Source organism: Peromyscus maniculatus, chromosome X (genome assembly GCF_049852395.1).
Source record: "Peromyscus maniculatus bairdii isolate BWxNUB_F1_BW_parent chromosome X, HU_Pman_BW_mat_3.1, whole genome shotgun sequence".
Classification (NCBI taxonomy): Eukaryota; Metazoa; Chordata; class Mammalia; order Rodentia; family Cricetidae; genus Peromyscus; species Peromyscus maniculatus.
Window position 1 is genome coordinate 30,918,411 of NC_134875.1, and position 8,540 is coordinate 30,926,950.

Sequence of the window (8,540 nt, forward strand, 5' to 3'; positions counted from 1 at the left end):
CCTCCTGGCCCCAGAAAAGGGTACTAAAGGTCAGAAAAACAACTTGGAGCCAGACAGCAGGCATGTCAAGCTCGGGGAAAAACCACGAGCTGCCCTGAGTTTGAACCCGGCCTCATTTGAATCGTCCAATCAGAACCCTGTAAACCATGAGCTGCCCTGAGTTTGAACCCGCCCTCCTCGTGCTCCTGCTGCCCGACCCTATAAAAACCCTCCGCTCCAGCCCGGGGGTGCGCCAGTCTCTTGAGCTTCTTGAGGGACTGCGTTGCCCCGGGTACCTGTGTTCCTGAATAAAGCCTCTTGCTGTTTGCATCTGACTCGTGGTCTCGGTGTGATCTCTGGGTGAGGGTCTCTCCAGAGGGAAGACTGCCTTCGGGGGTCTTTCAAGGTAATGTAGGGAAAAGGGTCTGACTAAAGAAACCCACCCTGAGCCTGGAGCCTAGAACTAGGGAAAGATGTCTCAGATAAGGCCAGTGAAAATAACACAGTTGGCTCAGAACCATCTCTGCCCCTAGCCAACTGACTTGTGAAACCAGCCAATCACACAGCAGGACAGTAGCACCTGGGCCCTGGGGCCCAGGACCAGGGAAAGAAACACAGCCCATGTTTGGAACCTGAGCCAGAGAAATGAACACTTCATCCCCAAACCCAGAACCAAGGAAGCATGCCCTGACTCTGAAACTAGTACCAAAGAAACACTCATGGTCCCTAGAATCAGAGTCACTGAAAGTAATGTGCCATAGCCTTAGAGGCAGTATCAAAAAACCAAAAAAGGCCAGTGAAAGAAACACAGTTTGGCTTTGAAATCAGCGCTATTTCTGTCCCTAGCCCACAAAAATGTCCAATCCCTGGGCAGAAAAAATACTAAACAATCACTGGTTGACTCCACCCCCAAGACATCCTATATAAACTGCCCTGCCTGGTCACTTGTGGGCTGTTCTCTCCACCCTGGTAGAGGCAGCTATTCTTCTGGACTCCTCCTTCCCAAATAAATCTCTTTCTCAAAAGAGATTTGAGTGTGAAGATCTTCATTCACTTGCATAGAGAAGATCCTTGCTAAGACATCCCTCAGAGAACAGAGTAAGGAGGAGCTGAACAGAAGATCCTTGCTGGAAATCCCTCAGTAGACAGAGCAAGAGAGAGCTAAACAGAAGATCCTTGCTGAGATGTCTCTCAGTGGACAGAGCAAGGGAGAACTGAACGCTGAAAGAGTAACACTTTTCTCTGGAGCGGGAGGAGATTGCTACATTTCTGCAGGGTTTCCCCTTTTGCAAAGTGAAGCAAAGGAAGCAGCATCTTAGACTGGAGAAGCAGAGCTCTGCTTGGAAGCCCCCTTAAGTGAGGGCTGGGCAAAGCTCAGCTATAGAGGCTCTCCAGGAGGGGAGCATTGCTATATCCTGTGGGGAGACCATCCCCCATCACACCAGGTATGGCCTGACTCTCCCCAACAGTCAGGATGCCCTTCCTTGAAAATCTGTCCTAGTAGCTCCAGGTTTGACTTTCCTGAACAGTCAGAAAAACTTCACCTCCAAGGCAGAACTGCCCTAAGCAGGTAGAATTATCTGGGATACCTCGCCCTCCAACCATCAGAACTGTCCTAAGCCGTTCAAGGTATCCCGGATACCTCCTGCCATAAGCAGCTCAAGGTATCCAGGATATCTCGCCCTCCAGTCATTAGAGCCATCCTAAGCAGCTCATGGCATCAGCTGTCAGAGCTTTCCTAAGCAGCTTGCAGCATCCGGAATATCTCGCAGAGCTGTACTCAGCCGCTCACTGCTCACTGCTTCCTGGTTACCTTGCCCTCCTGCTGTCAGCTGTTCTAAGCAACTACCTCGCCCTCCAGGGCTGCTGTCACATCACAGCTCCAACCATCGCCTGATTTCCAAGTGGTCAGGATACCTCTTCCCAGAGTTGCAAAATGCATGTTTTGGTGCCAAAATCTGGGACCAAACCCATAGAGTTGCAACAAATTTTCTAACAGGCAATACTAGTGAAATTCAACCTACATCAATAGTTTAGTTAAAAATCATATCCTATTATTCTTAGTCAAATGTACAAAAGTATCAGTTTTGTGGAATATCATTTTAACTATGTAAAAGGTTTGTTGCATTTGTTTATACTGCATTGGTTTAACTATGTAAAGATATGTTACATTTGTTTATACTGCATTTGTTTAATGACGTAAAGAAGTGTTCCTTTGCCTGCCTAAGGCACCTGATTGATCTAATAAAAAGCTGAATGGCCAATAGCTAGGCAATAGAAGGATAGGTGGGGTGATGGGACAGCATAAGTAGAAGGAGGAATCTAAGCTCAAGAGAGGAGAGAACTAGGGAGAAAAAGAGAGAGATTCCTAGAGCCAGGCAGGCAGGCAGTCACCAGGTGGACAGACAGAGGAAGCCGAAAAAGTAGGACATACAGAATGAAAGAAAGGTTAAAAAAAAAAAACAACAACAAGTGAGCAAAACATAAATGAAGAGAAACAGGTTAAATTCAGTTATAAGGCCGGATGACAATGGCATACAACTTTAATCCCAGCACTCAGAAGGCAGAGCCAGGCAGATCTCTGTGAGTTCAAGGCCAGCCTGGTCTAGAGAGTGAGATCCAGCACAGGCACTAAAACTACACAGAGAAACTCTCTCTCGAAAAAAAAAGTTACAAGAGCTAGTGGGACAAGCATAAGATAAGGCCAAGCATTCATAACTCATATTAAGTCCCCATGTCTTTATTTGGGAGCTGGTTGACAGTCCAAAAGAAAGCCTGCTACATATCACAGAGAATAGCATTAATGAAAAAGTGAAACGAAGTTATCACCAAAATAATTTTTTATCAATCAGTTCTTCAGAGAAATAGAACCAATATTTCTTTATAGAAATAAAATGGAGTTCTGAAGACTGAGTAGTTCCAATGTCTGCACATAGCCAGCCGGGTTCCCAGAAAAGTGAAAGGTATAGTTGCATTATTATTCTGAAGTCAGAAACACACCAGGGTCTTAGTTCAATGCATCTAAGTAAGAAGAAAGTTCCCCTTTCTTATGGAAGGGTCAGTATTTTTGTTCTATCTAAACCTTTAACTAATTGGATGGGATTTTTATCATATTATATGGGACAACCTTTTTCTTTTTTCATTTAGTCTACAAATTTAATCTTACATGGGAAATATTCATAAGTATACCCTCAATAATAGGTAAAACTCTTGAAAGATTTTTATATTTGGAATAATCTCAGAAGAATAGAAAAGTTAAAATCTAGTACAAAGAAGTGGTTGTTAATTTTATTTGTCAGCTTTTTAGGCCAATTAGTACCCAGATATTTAGATAAATATTATTGTGACTATATCTACGAACATTTTCCTAGGTAATATGACTTATATAAATCCTAATTGAGCATAAATTTGATACAGAATATTGAAAATTACACTTGGATAGCCATAAGATCTTCAAGGGAAAGACTCCATTGCATTAATTACTGTATCTTTAACATGCTGTATATTCTTGATAAAGTTAATACTTCTTAAGTAGACACCACAAATGCAATGAGAAATGTTTCCAAAATGAATTTTCCTGAAAATGCTTTTACTTTCCCTCAGGTAAAATAGTTTCCAGTGGAGGCTATTTGAAGGACTAATAAACATACCATTTATATATCAAGTGCAACAATATGAGTAGGAGCTGCAAATCACTCATGGGCATCTTCTAGCATATAGAGGCTGTTCAAACTGTGCTTTCATGTTTTATGATGTCAGTAAGGACCTTCTCAGTGAATGATTACAACCTTGCATTTATTCATCATCCCTCTTTTATCTTATAAAGCAATTGCCAGGCCAAGTTGTAAATTTGACATTGTTATTTGGAATTTTGAAAGCTTATAACAGAATCCAGGAACTGTATGATTCCCCGAGTAATAGAATTTTATCATAAAGGACAATCTCTAAAATTCCTGTACATTAATTCAGAGGTACATGCATATGAAGTTTAAAATTGTGAAGAATGCTCAGCTTCTCTCTTGTTTTGTTTTTTAACCAGGAAAAGAACGTTAAATAAATGTTCACAGAAGTACAGAATATAAATTCTTGAACTCTGAGCAGAGCACACATCTAACATGAATTGTTAAAATACCATTTTCAAAAAAATTATCTTGATCAGGAATAGCTTTATTTATTTTTTGTGCAATTAATTTTTATTATTGTTTCCATTATGACTGTTTCTTCATGTGTTTAAGCTTAACAAAGTTAGCAATAAAGTGACTAGACATACATCTTTTAGTCAGATTTTTGTTAACATTAATAGGCACTTATAAATTTACATACATTAATACATTTAACCACTACACATATTATGCATGTCTCATCCTCTATAAACACTTTACAACATATTTAAACATTCTGTGACTTGGTTTAAGGTTTTAGTTTTTGTCCCCATTGTTATTTATATAATGAATGAATCCTATCTAAAACAATTTAACTCTTTTATTCGAGATATAACCTTAACTTTATATCTTTTATAACATTTTGTTCTCTCACTGATCTTGAGAGAGTAAGTTGACATCTCAGCAAGAACTTTAGAGACATCACTAAGCTCAAGTGAGAAAAAAATTTTTCATAAATGAGAACCAAGATTAGAAAGTTTAGAACAGGATTTCCATTTGTAAATAAATGTGAGAAATCAACTGACAAACTTTAGTACCTTTGGACAAGACTGCTGATAGTATGCTGTCCAAACTGGACAAGGAGAGTACAAAATAAAGCTACTGCCAAACTTTTCCAAGTGCCACGGATATCACTCAGTAGGCTGTGAATATGTTGCTCTATTGGTTAAAAAATAAAGTGTTGATTGGCCAGTAGCCAGGCAAGAAGTATAGGCAGGACAAGCAGAGAAGAGAATTCTGGGAACAGAAAGGTTGAGTCAGGAGTTGCTAGCTGGACACGATGTGAAGGCAGAACTGAGAAAAGGTAATAACTCACGTGGCTAAACATAAATAAGAATCATGGGTTAATTTAAGTGTAAGAGCTAGTCAGTGGTAGGTCTGAGCTAATGGCTGAGCAGTTTCAAATAATATTAGTCTGTGTGTGTTTACTTCGAGTCCAGCAGGACTGGAAAAACTTCAGCTACAGCCAAGATAGGATAGGACAGTCCTTCAAAAATTTCCTGCTTCACAGAAAAGTCTGTCAGATAGTCTAGGACTGTAATTTCTATAGTTTTAGACGTTGTTTACTCTATACTTTCTGTTTACTCAAGTAATATTTTATTCTTCTTGGGTCTCTGATGGAGATTGAAGACTAGATGGTTATAGTTTTACAGTTTTCCTTGTTACAAAACTCAGAAAAAACCTTACATAAAAGAAGTAAAGTTTATAATGTTGAGAGATATAAAAACTTAAATTGTTTATCTAAAAAATGTTTTGAGGTCTAAAAAGATAGTTTTAAGATGGTAATACAAGTTATAATAGAAAATGTTTTAGTTATAAAACTTTATATCCATCAAGATAAAGATAGATAAGAGTATTTTCTCCAAATTTGCTAAATACAAATGGACTGGATATTCTGAATGTAATTCTTACTTGGTAATTGTTCCTATTTTATATAGTTTCATTTGTTAAAGTTAATACCTTTCCTTTCTATTTAGACAATACCTAAAAATTGTTCTTATTTTACATAATTTTGCTCTATTAGAGTTAAAACCTTTCCTTTTAATTTAGAGAAAAGGGGGAAATATTGTGAAATAATCTTTTTGTATACTCTGGAGATGTGTTACTCTGATTGGTTTAATAAAAAGCTGTACAGGAAATAGCTAGGCAGGATTTCTGAGTAGAAAGGATACTGGGAAGAATGGGAGACCACAGGAGATACAGAGTAAGCAGGATGGGTACTATGAAGATAAGGTAATAAAGCCAAGAGGCAGAAAGAAAAGTAATGGAAATGGGTTCATTTAAGTTATATGAACTAGTTAGAAACAAGCTTATACTATCAGCTGAGTTTTCATAGTTAATAGAAAGTCTCCATGTCATTATTGGGGAGCCAAAAATCCAGACCAAAAAAAATCTGACAGAATAGGGCACTAGGTCCAGCCAGGAAAAAAGGCATTGTGCACTAGAGAACAGATAAGAGGTAAACTCTTTTCAATAGATATTAATATTATAATCTCATTATATAAAGGTGTCTATTAAAATAACAGCCAATGGGATGATCATGCATAAAGATAAAAGGAACCCTCAGTCTAAAATCTCTCAAGAATTACTCCAGGAGTAGCTTTAAATGTACAAAACTAGGTTCAATCCACAATGTTCATGTAGAAATGGTATTAAAACTTTTATTCTTGAGATACATCTACAGTTAAGCTCTTAAAATCAAGTTAGAGGAAAGTTGGAAAAGGAAGGACACTGTAAAAATAAAGTCAATGATTGTAGCAATAATGTATCAAGCTGGGATGAGAGAGGGCAGTACATGGTAGTGTACTGTTATTTTCACCAAGCTTTGACAAGGGATAAGAAATTAAAACTCAAAACACTTCTGGAAGTATGACAAGGGTACAGGAAGGAAACTGGGGGCAGTTCCTGAATCCACTTGCACAAAGGTGGAGCCTTAGAATTTAATCATATTCACAAAGAGCTGCTTCCATAGATTATTATTGTAGCAATGCTTATCTTAGATTTCTACTCATTTTGACTGGTAGAAACTCTTAGAGTAATCTCAACACATTTGCTCTTGAAAAGAGGCTATCCTCAGACTTAAGTTCCAGTTCAAAGAATTAGGCTGGTATTACTATCTGTGAAGTACTCAATCTTAGGTGTCTGTTAGTAAGTCTAGTCATTTAATCAACCACTAATCTAAGCATTGTTATGAAGAGATTTTGTAGGTATGACTAATCTTCTCAGTATGTTGACTTTAAATAAAGTCAGTAAATGAATCTCGCTTAACCATTCAAAAGCCTTAATAATAAAATGAAAAGTCTTTCAGGAAGGAAGAGATATTGTCTCACAACTGCGAAATCCACTCCTACCTGAATTTCCACTGAGATTGTGAACATCTCAGCTTTTATGTTGTCAGCTTTTATAACTGCAGTAGATAATTACTCAAAAACTCAGGCTGCAGATGTAGCTCAGTTGTAGAGGGCTTGCTTAATATACACAAAATCCTGGGTTCAGTCTCTTATACGAAATCGATGACATGGCTGAAGAGTAAAATGAAGTATATTACAAATATTTTTTTTCTTATTTTCCCGTAATTATTGTTCATATCTACTGAGTTCTTAACTCTTTCACAAACATAGAAATACAAATGGTATATCAGTGAGGGTCCTCCAGAGAAACTGAGCCAAAATAAAATATACTCCACATCGACATCTGTTTCTAAATCTATATATTGAATTATCCATATCTAATACACATATGTATGTAGTCTATGTTTATATATGTCTAATCTCTTCTTGGCTCATTTCCTCTGGAGAAGCCTCATTAATAAGTTTTTAAATAAAGTTAGATCTAAGCAGATAATCACAATAATGGATACACAGTAAGAAAACTTGTATAAAATAATTTTTTCTTTGTACTCTTCAGCTTTGTCATCAGTTTGGAGGATAGCTGATCGATGAAATTTCTAAGGCCAATTGCAAAAGTGCATGAAGTGGAAAAATGTTAATTTAACATATCCTGTTTTTCATTAGAATGAAGGATAGAAGTGTTGCATAGACAGACAAGACTGGTCAATGTTTAAAAGACCTTTTCCTCTGAAAGTCAAGTGCTATAAAGTGAGGAAATTTCTTAAGGTTTCTCAAGATATATATGTGTTTGATATAACATTGCATTCTATTTGTGGCAGCATTACACAACAGACCTTTCTGTGATGATTGATTTCTGGCTATGAAGCATGTGACATGCTAGCACAGTGGAAAAACCAAATTTAAATTTTATCCATTTTTGATTAATTGTAAGTAGAAGTTGCTACATATTACTTGTGGCAAGCATAGTGGACAGCCTGAAAGTTATTGCATATAATTTAAAAGTGTAAGTAAAAAATAAATACCTATAAAGTTCACGCAAACCAAAAAATATATTTGTGGTGCTTGCTACCTCCTTTTAGGGCAACTTAAATGTAAACTGCTATGATTATGTTCTCTGGAGTCAATCTGGTAGTCCTCTATCACTGGAAAAATATTTCATTCACAAGATTAACATTTTTCATGGCATTGTAAATGTCCAATTTGTGATAAGGAGTAGATTTTGTTGTGAATGGATAGTTGCCTTTCTCATTCATTTGTATGGTGATATCTTTAAAGATAGGTCCTTTGGGTATTGTGGTGGTATTCTAATTGTACTGAAATGTGATTTTGATTGTATGTTAATAAATAAAGTTGCCCAGGAGTCAGAGCTATTAGAGCCATAGAAAGAGCCTGGTGGTCGTGGCACACACCTTTAATCCCATAGATTTCTGTGTGTTCAGGGATACAGCCAGCATTGGAGACATATGCCTTTAAGACCTAGAGGGCTGTACATACAGACAGTGATGAGGCAGTCATGTGTTTGGGTTTACAACCAATGAGAAGGCAGAAC